Source organism: Megascapheus bottae, chromosome 18, assembly GCF_031878675.1.
Source record: "Megascapheus bottae isolate mThoBot1 chromosome 18, mThoBot2.hap1, whole genome shotgun sequence".
NCBI classification, from domain to species: domain Eukaryota; kingdom Metazoa; phylum Chordata; class Mammalia; order Rodentia; family Geomyidae; genus Megascapheus; species Megascapheus bottae.
Genome location: NC_143526.1, coordinates 15,505,979 through 15,519,310, shown reverse-complemented (window position 1 = coordinate 15,519,310; position 13,332 = coordinate 15,505,979). Strand labels below are relative to the sequence as shown.

The 13,332-nt window shown below is 38.9% G+C and overlaps 1 protein-coding gene and 1 non-coding gene across 2 annotated transcripts in view; one reads left to right on the top strand and one right to left on the bottom strand.

Moving 5' to 3' along the window:
* The window catches only part of Dtd1 (D-aminoacyl-tRNA deacylase 1), a 165,763-nt gene that overhangs the window by 40,091 nt on the left and 112,340 nt on the right, over positions 1–13,332 (top strand). The window lies entirely within an intron of this gene.
* LOC150050147 (small nucleolar RNA SNORA71) lies at positions 911–1,044 on the bottom strand. Its single transcript, XR_016538791.1, has one exon. It is a non-coding gene; the product is annotated as a small nucleolar RNA SNORA71 (small nucleolar RNA).

Below are 13,332 nucleotides of genomic sequence, written 5' to 3'. Positions count from 1 at the left end.
CATAGGGCTGGCCCTTCCCATGTTATGTTCTGTGATGACATTGTTGTCAAAACTCTGAGCAGGCTGGAATCTCCACAATTGGACTTCACTTCTTCACATAGTGAAGTGCTGCTCCATGGTGTACTGAGCAGGTGGCAGGAAGCAGCCCCATTGATGTTTCAGTTGGTGATTCTGGTCTGCCTTCTCTGCACGTGTGCTATCAATGGCCAAGAGAGTCATGCTCAGGAAGGTCAGCACAATGGGTATCAAGCCTTCCTTGAAGGGTCCTTCAACAATCTCAGCATCTTATGAGGGAGACCTCCCAGACCTACAGTCCAGGTATTGGGCTGTAAAGAGTAGTACACCTGGGGCTGGGAGTGTGGCTTCCATAAAGCCCTGGGTACCACATAAACAGAAAAAGCTAAAATTGGTGCTGTAACTCAAGTGGTACAGTACTAGCCTTGAGGAAAAGAAGCTCAGAGATAGTGCCCAGGCCCTGGATTCAAGCCTCAGGACTGGCAGTAAAAAAAAAAAGAGTAGTATACCCCATGGAGCCTTGATGCATACGTATTCATTTCCATACTGCTCAGTAGAATGTACTCTGTAGCCTTGTGATGACAGATCTACTACATTTGGTAGTGTTATGCACTAAATATTGGGCACATGTGCAACATGTCATAGGCACTTCCTCAGAAAGCACAGCACAGAGACCAGGAAGCAGAATGACAGTGACCAGTGCTAAAGCTGGGGCTGAGGACACAAGAAGGGGCAGGATGGGAGGGAGAGAAGCTTCCAATGGATGCCTGGGGTTAAGGTGTACTCTGTTGGGAGCATACACAAAGTCCTTGAGGCAACATACTGCTTCCATATCACTTCCATGATCCCTAGCACCAGGAACCAGCAGGCACAGAAGCTGGTGAGAAGGAAGATCTGTAGGAAAGCTCTAGCATTTGGGCAGGGCAAGAATGGACTTTCCCAATGCAGGGAAATGCCTTTGGCAGTTTTTCTCCCTACACTGTCTCTGATTAGGGCATGGATAACCCACAATCACTTGCAAATGCAGGGAGGGGGGCAATTAGTTTGTTTTGCTTTTTATACTAATGTACACTTCCTTTCATGGATCTGAATTTCCTAAGCCACAAAAAGTCACTCCTCTGTGGTATTTGCTACTATTTTTAAAAATCAATGTTTCAATATACTGAAAATACAGAGAAGAATATTAGAAACACCTAGCTAAAGCAAACGTTAATATTGGTTGTAGTTGGTACTGTTGTCATCTCATTCAATAATGGACTAACGGGAGTTTTACTGGAACTTGTTCAAAGCTAGTGTCTCATGCAGAGAGAATTATTGTTAATAATGAAATTGCCTCAAAAGTATGTAGTGTTATTTTTTTTCCAAGAGAGCAATATTTTTGGAAAATAGTCAAATTTATTTTTTTAAAAAAGAAGAAAAGTAGGCCTACCTCCCAGATATGACTGTGAATAAAATACCAGGCAGGCAGAGCCAACTTTTCTTTTACATTTCTTTCATGTCTTTCTTAATAGAATTTAATAAAAGAAGACAGGAGGAGGACTCATTAAAGGTTAAGAATAATAGGCCTGAAAGAATTGCTGGGGACCTGTATAGAACCATTTCTCATTTTGGATCTCTTCCTTGGCTCCAGAGTTGGGTGAGATGAGAAGTTCGTTCAGGAGTTCATTCCCAGACTATTTTAGTACCAGGCTAGATTTGTGATAAATCAGCTCAATAATCATGCATGACATTAGGCAAATCGAGGGAAGGAGAAGGAATCAGGTCAGAGCTCAGTTTACTTTGCCAAGCCATGGGAAATGGAATTCTTTAAAGATAAGTAACTAAATTAATTCAGAACGTGAAGAGGAATGATAATGATAGGTGGCACCAGGAGTTTTTAGAAATTGTTTTCATCTGAGGAAATGGAAATGCAGGAGGACCCTGTCTCCTAGATTACCTATCTACAGGGACAGATCTGTAGATGACTCAGGATTGCAGAACCATTGGACTGCCTGCAGCTATGCCATAAGCAAAGACACAGGATCAGTTGCATCTTCCCACCAGTTCTGAGAAGGTGTTGCATTTAGACACTAGTGCCCACACATGGTAGAGATGTGGTCTCAGTAACTAGATGTGAAGTCTCCATCTTCTACCTTAGTGGATGTTTGTGGTTTGTTTATGAACACCCAGTAGTATATATTTGGGTATGATGTGGCATTTATATATATGAAGTTAGTATATATATAAATTGGATATATAATATACATATATAACCCAGTGTGGCCTCAAACTCATGATTCTTGTGTCTCAAGAGTGCTATAGTACAATGTGACATTTCAAATACATATATTCAATGTGCAATGATCAGATCAGAATAATGAGTATATACCCATCTCTTCAAGCATTCATTTATTTCTTTATGTTGGGAACATTGGGCATCCTTTCTACTAGCTGTTTGTAATTTACAATTAATTGTTATTAATTATAGCTATAGAATATTAGAAGCTCTTATTCATGTCCAATTTCCTGCTAACTCCTTCCTCCCCACTTACTTCCTAGTTACTGGTAAATATTATCCATTCTGTTTATCTCTGCCTTAAACACCTAAATGAGAACATACAGTATTTTTCTTTCTATCCCTGTTCTCTTCCAATTCTACCCACGTTGCTACAAATGATAGGCTTTCTTTCTTTGTTTTTGCTAAATGATACTTCATCATGTATAGGAACCACATTTTCCTAATCTACAGTATTTATCTGTTGCTGGATGCTTAGGTTGATTATAATCTTGTTGATTGTAAATAAACACGGGACTGCAGACATCTTGTTCCAATATACGGATTTTTTTGGGGGGGGAGCAATACTAGGTTTTGTTTTTAATGCTAAATGACATCTCTGGGAGGATTTTTCTTGGTAGTCCTGTTGATAGTGGACTACAAAGAAACTACACAAATGTATTGATGTTTCTACTACCTTGAGATCCTGTTTGCTCTGAAGTGGTGTTTGCCTGGAATGTGGATTTTGTTTTATGTACGCTACCTGGTTAGGTATAAGGACAGACTTGTGGCTTTCAGCAGTGGCTGAATTTAAGGCTTTGATAGATTATTTTCCCATAATATTTGAAGCACTACATATTTAAGGACACAAAGTAACATATCAGTGTTTTAGCATGTAGCAGAGTGGACATAGTTCAGTTACCAGTTTAGGATTCCGAATGTGGAAGTATTATTTCTGAAGGTATTTTTCTTCATTCAGTCTAGGGATACAGACAGTTTTAAGTAGTTGAAGTGTTACCATACAGAGTCTTACATGCCTCAGTGTTACTGGACAGACCAGGGCAGACATGAAGCTCCCTGCATAGGGACAAGGAGCAGGGTAGCCATACCAGATCTTTGCCATGAACTGCATGTGGCTTTGATTTGGCATTTGTTCTTCAAGAGGCTTAAAGTGTGTGTTGTTCAAAAAATAGTGTCATTTTGAACTGAAAAATAAAAGGATATTTCCTTTCTACAGATTGTATGCCCAGCCTTGCCTATGGTCCGCATCTGGAACATGTGATTTACCTTATCTGCCTTTTTTTTTTTTTTTTTTTTTGCCAATCCTGGGGCTTAAACTCAGGGTTTGGGCAGGGCTTTCTCAAGCTACACTACCACTTGAGCCACAGTACCACTTCTGTCTTTTTCTGTGAATGTGGTAGTAAGGAATTAAACCTAGGGCTTTGTGCAGGCAAGCACTCTACCACTAGGCCATACTCTTGGCCCTCATCTGCCTCTTTTTTTTTTTTTTTTTTTTTTTTTTTTTTTTTTTTTTTTGCCAGTCCTGGGCTTGAGCTCAAGGCCTGAGCACTGTCCTTGGACTTTCTCAAGGCTAGAGCTCTACCACTTGAGCCTCAGCACCACTTCCGGCTTTTTTCTATATGTGGTACCGAGGAATCGAACCCGGGTCTTCATGCATGCTAGGCAAGCACTTTAACCACTAGGCCAAACTCCCGGCCCCCTCTTTTTTTTTTTTTGAAAGAGAATTAATTGTTATTATGAAGATGTATGAACACATTCATTTTTGGGAAATGTCACCCCTTTCTTTACCCTCTCACAGTTTTCACTCCTGTCTCCTGCCTTTTTTTTTTTTTTTTTTTTTTTGGTGCTAGTCCTAGGCTTGAGCTCAGGACCTGAGCACTGTCCTTGGACTTTCTCAAGGCTAGAGCTCTACCAGTTGAGCCTCAGCACCACTTCCGGCTTTTTTCTATGTATGTGATACTGAGGAATCAAACCTGGGTCTTTGTGCATGCTAGGTAAGCACTCTACCCATAGGCCAAACTCCCGGCCCTCCTGCCTCTTTTTTAAAGGCTCATGAAGTCCCTTGAGGAATTAAAAATAGGGAAAAAGGAATAATCCAAAACTGTGAATGTCTGGGAACTCTGATTTGGCCACTGGCTGATACACATGGCCATTCTAGTTTAAAGCATATGCTCTAAGCTGTGTGAGGATGGATCCTCGTAAAGAAAAGACTTGTTAAATTATACAGACTCTGATCCCTAAAACCTACCAGGTAATATATGCTCAATGATTGTTCAATGAACAAATGATAAAACTAATAGCTATTACTGATTGAGCTGATCCTGGCCACATTGTACCACACTGTGTCCTTATGCATCAGGGCAGAGAACCAGACAAGTTTTAGATCCTTTGGGTCTATAGTTCCAGAACCCTTTAGATCTATAGTATTTTGGAGGTCTCCTGTTTTGCTCATTTGCCTTCATTTACTCTCTGCTGACATTGTTTTTCCTTAAGCTTTTTTTTAAAAAAATATATTTTTTCATATATTTTTTATTGTAACTAATAGAAGGGTTACATGATATTTGCCAGATAGATGGTGCATTAATTCCCATACATTGATACCCTTTCATATGTCTTGGTCTTGTAATTAATAGAAGGGTTACATTATATTCGCCAGATAGAAGGTGCATTACTTAACAGACATTGCTACCCCTTCTCATGTTTTTGTCCCCATTTCTCTCCCCCTCTTCCCTCCCCTCATCTTTCTTCCCCTTCCCTATCCTATCAAATAAACAAACATATATACAATATATCAGAAAACAAGGTAAGATACTGTAACAATATGAGATAACCAAGGTTCCTTTACCTTTTATTCTTTTTTTTTTTTGCCAGTCCTAGGCTAGAGCTCAGGGCTTGAGCACTATCCTTGAGCTTTCTCAAGGCTAGAGCTCTACCACTTAAGCCACAGCACCACTTCTGCCTTTTCTATGTATGTGGTACTGAGGATCGAACCCAGGTCTTCGTGCATGCCAGGCAAGCACTCTACCACTAGGTCAAACTCCTGGCCCCTTAAGCCTTTATTCTTGAAAGGAAACAAACAACTGAGGATGTTTTAAAATCTCCACTTGGGGCTTGTAGGAGCTTTGCAGGCATTAGTTCTATACCTTGATGGAAATCAGATGTCAGAAGAGGAGGACATATATGGCAATAAGCCATATGGGCCTGGTTGCATTTTAGACTCATGCCTGTAATGCTAGCTATTCAGGAGGTTGAGATCTGAGGATCACAGTTCAAAGCCAGTCCAGACATGAAAGTTAGTGAGATCTTCTTTCTAAAAACTGGAATTGGTGCTGTGACTCAAATGGTAGAGCACTAACCTTGAGATGAAGAGCTCAGGTATAGCACCCAGACCCAGAGTTCAAGTCCCACAATCGACAACAACAACAACACAATAAGGCTTAGTGGGAGGAAGTTAGTTCATTGAAGGGGATGTTCTCCTTAAGAGAAGATTGGTTTCCAGCCACTTCCTGTCTCTATCTTTGCTTCTGGCTGCTGTGAGGTGAACAGCATCTTCTGCTACCTGCTCCCCACTGTGATGTTCTGTCCCATCATAGGTCAGAAAAACAACCAGGCAGCCATGGCTCAAACATCTGAAACTGAGCCAAAATGGTCTTTACACCTCCACTTCTGGCTTCCTTTGGTTAAGTGGAAATAAGCATCTCTTACATTTGTCTACCCAGCTGGCTTCGAACCTTAATCCTTATACTTCTGGCTCCTAAGGATTATAGGCATGTGCCACTAGTACCTGGCCTCTGTTTTTAGTTTTAGGCTGGGCATGGTACCTGGAGCAGGCCTGTAACTTGGCAGGCTGAGGCAGGAGCAGCAAGAATTTGAGGCTCACTAGTAGGGCACCATCTGTAAACAAAGAAGGTTGAGTAATATAAGGCACTGATTTCATACTTAGCCAACACAAAAAAGAAAGAGAAAAAAGGCTTGAGATAGATGCTTTTTAAAGGTACTAAGAACACCAGTTCATTATTTAAAAACAACGGAATACAATAAATATATATTCAAAATTAGAGTAGTCATATTGTTATATGAAATAGCATCTTTCTAAAGAAAACATGTAGTGTGAGTCTATTTATGCACACAGTCCTCCTTTGCTGCCTTCCACTTTGTGGATCCTCTGCCTCTAATACATTCTGACAAAGAGTGAATTTATTTTTTTATTAATTTTTTAAAAGAATTTATTGACATTATTTTACATAATATTTCAAATGACATGTTTAATAAACAAGTTTTCAAGAAGGGAATCCTATTTACTTTTTATTAATTTTTTGAGGCAGGCTTCACTGTGAGGTTCAGGCTGGACTCATCCTTCTACCTCTTTCTCTAGTGCTGGGATTATGGAAATGCATTACTATGTTTACCTGGAATAAAGTTTTTCTTATTTTATGTCTTTTTTTTTTTTTGGCCATTTCTGGGGCTTGAACTCAGGGCCTGAGCACTATCCTTGGGCTTTATCAAGGCTAGTGGTCTGCCATTTGAGCCACAGCACCATTTCTGTTTTTTTCTGAATATGTGGTACCGAGGAATTGAACTCTACCACTAAGCTAAATTCCCAGTCTTTATGTCTCTTTTTGCAGTGTTTTTGTTGCTGCTGCTGTTCAGGTATTTGGGGTGTGAATTCAGGGCCTTGGATCTTTGGTGAAACATCTAAGAATAGATGTTTCAGAATAGTGCTCAGCTGGAAGTAGTGGCTCATGCCTGTAATCCTAGCTACTCAGGAGACTGAGATCTGAGGATCGAGGTTCAAAGACAGCCAGTGCCCTAAAGACCATGAGACTCTTATCTCTACTTAATCACTAGAAAAGGGGAAGTGGGGCTGTAGTTCAAGGGGTAGTATGGTAGCCTTGAGCTGAATTGCTCAGGTACAGTGCCCAGGACCCAGAATTCAAGCCCATGACCCACCGAAAAAAAAAAAAGAAGTAAAGAGCTCATATAAAGAGACCTTAGTAAGTATAAAGTTCCATTTGGCTGGAGGCCTAAGGCCTCATTTCTGTAGAACACTCTCAACTTGAGTTTGTAGATCTGCCTCAGGGATGAGGATTTCTATCTGAACTTCCATCAGTATGAAACACTAGAAATGGAAACACAAAAGAAAAAAGCTTTTTATATGGCAAAACTGTATTGGGATGCTTGAGTCTAAAAATAATAGAGTAAATTGTGGGTTTTGCTTGATGGAATTTAGAAACGAGTGGTAGAGCAGGTCACATCTGCCTGGGGACCAAATTGGCATTGGGGGTTAAAGGAGAGCAATGTTTGGGAGCCTGTGTTGGCTGACTTGCTTAAGAAATAAAGTTTTCCAATTTCCCATGCTCCTGGATTGGAAGAATCAACATCGTGAAAATGGCAATCTTGCCAAGGGCTATCTACAAATTCAACGCAGTACCCATCAATATCCCAATGTCATTCTTTAAAGAAATAGAAGAGGCAATCCAGAATTTCATATGGAATAATAAAAGACCCCGTATAGCAAAACACTTCTTAGCAAAAAGAACAGTGCAGGAGGAATTTCAATACCAAACTTTAGACTCTATTACAGAGCTATAATTATCAAAACAGCTTGGTACTGGCACAAAAACAGGCCTGAAGGCCAATGGAATAGCATTGAGGACCCAGATATTAAACCACAGATCTATGGCCACCTAATCTTTGACAAGGGAGCCAAAAAAATAGAGTGGAAGAAAGACAGCCTCTTCAAAGAGTGGTGCTGGCAGAACTGGTTAATCACCTGCAGAAAACTAAAGTTGGATCCTTTTTTGTCACCCTGCACTAGAATTAACTCCAAATGAATCAAAGACCTTGAGGTAAAAGCTGACCCTGAAAACTTTACAAGAAGGAATAGGAAATACACTAGGCCTCCTTGGCACAGGTCGAAACTTTCTTAATAAGGACCAAGAATCACAACAAATCAGAGTAAGTCTGGATAAGTGGGACTGCATTAAACTGCAGAGCTTTTGTATGGCAAAGGACATAGCTAGTAAATTAATTAAGAAGCCTACAGAATGGGAGAAGATCTTCTCCAACCATACAACAGACAAAGGCCTCATATCTAAAATATATCAACATCTCAAAAAATGGAATCACTCCAGAACTAATCTCCAAAGTAACAACCATCCCATTAAAAGATAGGCCAAAGACTTAAAGAGAGTTTTCTCTGAAGAAGAAACAAAAATGGCCTATAGACACATGAAGAAATGCTCAACATCTCTGGTCATAAAAGAAATGCAAATCAAAACAACTCTAAGATTCCACCTCACTCCAGTTAGAATGGCCAGGATCAAGAAAACTAATAACAGATGCTGGAGGGGATGTAGCCAGGAGGGATCACTACTACACTGTTGGTGGGAGTGCAAACTCATTCAACCACTATGGAAAGCAGTATGGCAGTTCCTCAAAAGACTAAACATAGAGCTCCCCTATGACCCAGCAATTCCACTATTAGGCATTTACCCAATTGTCCAGAAACAAGGACATACTAAATCCACTAGCACAACGATGTTCATTGCAGCACTCTTTACCATAGCAAAGATATTGAACCAACCCAGATGTCCCTCAGTTGATGAGTGGTTCAACAAGATGTGGTATTTGTACACAATGGAATTCTATGCAGCTGTCAGAAAGAATGACATCATCCCATTTGTTAGGGAATGGAAAAACTTAGGAAAAAATCATATTAAGTGAAGTAAGCCAGACTCAAAGGAACATAGGCTCAATGGTTTCCCTCATTTATCATAATCAGTAGAAACCTTGGGCAGAGATTTGCAATAGAGCAAAATCTTGATACATAAGGCCATATACTATGACACTAAATGAAAGGACCTCCAGGAGATAGAAACAAAAGGCATATAATGAGTGATTGTTGTCCTTAATGTATTATGTTATCTCTCATCTCTTTGGCTGTCCCTTGGTTATCTCATATTGTTACAGTATCTCATTTTGTTATCTGATATATTGGATATATTTGTATTTGGTTATTTGAAATTGGATAGGGAAGGGGGGAAAACAAGATGAGGGGTGGGGGTGGGGGGGAGGGAAATGAGGACCAAGACATGAGAAAGGGTATCAATGTATGTGAATTAATGCACCTTCTATCTGGCAAATATAATGTAACCCTTCTATTAATTACAATAAAAAATATATGAAAAAAAAAAGAAATAGCGTTTTCCCGGAATGTCTAAGGATTCCTGAAGCTTCAGGAAAGGATAGATAGTGTAGTTGATGTCTTTAGCAAGCCGCCTGTGGCTGAATACCATCTCACTTTAATAAATTAAAGAACAAGTGCATAAATTAGCTTTCTTTGTACTTAAATACTAAAGTATACTAATATATAAAAGTCATAGTTGTTTGGCTTTTGAGTGTGAAATTAGATTGCTTCCTCTATTAAAATACTTTGTGAAATCTAAGTAATTTTATTTATTAGTAACTTATAATTAATGTAAGAAGTACATAAGCTGAACAAATAGCATGCTTTTAAAAATTAGATACTAATTCATAAACTTCTAATTAGCTTTTTCTCATTGAATAATAATTCTGGTATCCTTCCCCCAAATTTCTCTTTTTTGTTGTTTTTAGAAAAGGAAAACATTAGGAAGCTAATGTATAACTTTAAAAATCAACCTTAAGTTTGAAAAATGAAGTTGTTTTATATGAAGGAAGGTGATGTAAATAGCAGACAATAGTTATTTAAAATCATATTTGAGAATGTTTTCTTTTTTATTTATATTAACCTGTCAGCTTATGAGTATAATGCATCTTGATCTTTGTCATCTCCTTCATAATTCTTTCCCATTTCTCCCAAACCCACCCATCCCTTATGTTCCATTTTTGTATATATACCTTGAATATTACGATTGCATTGGTCTCCCCTTCCTTTCTTCATTTGTCTTTCCCTTCCTCTTTTTTTTTTTTTTTTTTGCCAGTCCTGGAGACTGCATTCAGGGCCTGTGCACTGTCCTTGGGCTTTCCTCAAGGCTACCACTTGAGCCACAGCACTACTTCTGGCTTTTTTATGTATGTGATACCAAGGAATTGGTCTTCATACATGACAGGCAAGCACTCTATCACCAGGCCAAACTTCCAGCCCCTTCCCCTTTCTCTTAACCTCCCTTTTCACCCTGCCAATATATGAGAACTGTTTCTAAGTTTCATATCTATGCACTTGACATGCATACTTACCACAAGAGGGAAAAGCTTGGTTATCACCTTCAATGACTAGTTCATGGTCATATGTCATGACTAGAGCTGGGCTTTTACAGAAGGAATCTTTCAGGCTGAACTGCCTAAGATATTTTTTGAACTTTTTTTTTCTTTATGCCAGTCCTGGGGCTTGAATGCAGGGCCTGAGCACTGTCCTTGGACTTTCTCAAGGCTAGAGGTCTATCACTGCAGCCACAGCACCATTTCTGGCTTTTTTCTATGTATGTGGTACCAAGGAATCGAACCCAGATCTTCATGCATGCTAGGCAAGCACTCTACCACTAGGCCAAACTCCCAGCTTCTTTTGGAACTTTTGTAATATTTAGTGTGATCTTTTCCATCCTTAACATTGCTCAGGCCGGTAAATGGCATTCCTTCTGAAAGGTCAGTCATTCTAGAAAGTGTTCATGTTTGTGAAATTTAGTCTTAGGCACTTTGTAGAGGTGCTGTGTAGTTTCAGAGGGGGATGTGTCTGTAGGTTACCTCTTTACCCAAAGACTGGGTGGGGTAACCAGAGTCCACTAAGCTTTGCTGGCAGCTCCAGCCCAGAGCCTTGGGAGTCATTCTCACCTTTTAAAACTGTGTTAGACAGGTTTGGGGGTGGGGGGCGGGGAAGACTGGTTAAATTAATGAGAGGCTTGGGGGCTGGGAATATGGCTTAGTGGTAGAGTGCTTGCCTAGCATGCATGAAGTCCTGGATTTGATTCCTTAGTACCACATAAACAGAAAAAAAACAGTGGCACTATGGCTCAAGTGGTAGTGCTAGCTGTGAGCCTAGGCCCCAAGTTCAAGCCCTAGGATTGGCAAACAAAAATAATAACAACAAGAGAGGCTTGAATTTTATATATGTAAAACTAGAAGTTTCTTACAGTGTTTAAAAGAACCTTCTGTTTGAGCATTATTCAATGTTAGTGGTGTTATGCTGGAGAGATAACATTATTTTTGTAAAAAGTAATCTTGAGTTAGAAAATGAATATTTGTGGATTATACTTCTATATTTAATTTTAATATGCAATTTAAAATATCAAGTTATTTTGAGGAGCACTTTTGGTTGTTAGGATGTTTAGCTATGTTATAATATTCTATTTCACTTTAACTTCAATAACTATAAAACAAGGGCATGGAATTTTCAAGTCTCTAATACAGTCTAGGAAATGAGAATCCAGTGGGAATGTTTCCAATTCAGCACCCTGGTTTTCATACTGGATCGTGAACTCTTTTCAATTAATCGAGACAAATAGCTTTAATTTCTATGGGATTTATGTGAGTAATTATAATAGACTAATGAGTTAATCCATTAACAACCCACTCTAACTATTGATGCCCTAGACCAATTTGCTGTCCCAGCCTGAATTAGTTTCCTTGCTTCTTTTAGTTAGAATAGTAATGTCTGTTTATGACAAGGCTAAGTATGTTTTAATGATGGCAGTTTTTCAGAAATACCCATTTTTAGAACTTTATGTTACAGAAAACGTCAAATGCACAGGAGAGAGAAAAATATAACAAATATAATGTACTAGTCACCCTGTGCTGGTAATTACCAGCCATCATGAAAATTCACATTTGTAGGAAGTCCTTGTGGGTGGCAGGTCTATAAGCACCCATGATCCAGTTGGAGAGAAGTGTGGGCGGGACACACGGCAGGGGGACCATGTTTTAGTCTCTCGAATGAATTATTCTCTATTTGACAGGCACTTAGCTCATTTCAGTTTTTTTCCTGACATAAATAGGCAATGTGGCAGTAAACATCCTTGTACATAAATATATCATCATTTCTATTTTTTTCTTAGAAATAAGGGAAGAAGCATCTAAAAATGAAGGAATCTTTAATCTTTTTTTTTTTCTTTTTGGTAGTGCCAGGGTTTGAACTTAGGCCTTGTGCTTGCTCAGATTATTTGCTCATGGCTTGTAATCTGCCACTTGAACCTCACTTCCAGTCAGTCTTCTGCTGGTTATTTTGGAGATGGAGTCTCACAGATAGTTTTGTCTTAACTGGCTTTGGATTGTGATTGTGCAGATCCCAGCCCTCTGAGTAGCTAGGATTACAGGAACCTGCCTTCATGCCTCCATTTTAAAACTTTTATGAAAAGTTGGACTTATTTGTGAAGTATGTTCCTGAGTTCTCTGAATTGTTTCATTCATCCCTATGTCTAGCCCTCCACTATTAGCACACTATCTTGGTTACTGTTCCATGTAGTAAGCTATATAGTAACCATAGTAACATATATCAGCTATATATTAATAATAGTGTTACTATTAGTACAACTATTGTGCAGTAGGTAACTATATAGTAATTGTAATACTATATTCATATTAAGTCTAGTAATTCCTCCATCTTCTCCATTATAGGTTTGTTTAAGCCTTTTTAGGGTCTCTATATGCCGAGATTTTAAGAATTGCATTAAACCTGTGTACTAAATTTTCAAAGATTGGCTTTTACATTGAGTCTTGTAAGTTTAAATATACTATGTTTACTTTTATGAAGTTTTTGAAGTAAGGTACTGATATTTAGATTCTGCAAAGAATAAATATAAATCTAAAGCAGAAAAAAGTAGAAAAGCCATGGGACACTGGAAAAAGCATTAACAAGTAATTCCTTGAGAAAATACAATTAGATGTTAAGATTTGAGAAGACGTGCCATCTTAAATGAAGATTCAACTGCACACAGGTGGCTCATGCCTGTAATTCTGGCTATCCAGGAGCCTGGGATCTCAGAATTGGGATCAAAGCCAGCCTGAGAAGGAAAGTCTGTGTGACTTTTATCTTCAGTTCATCAACAAAAAATTGGCAGTGGAACTGT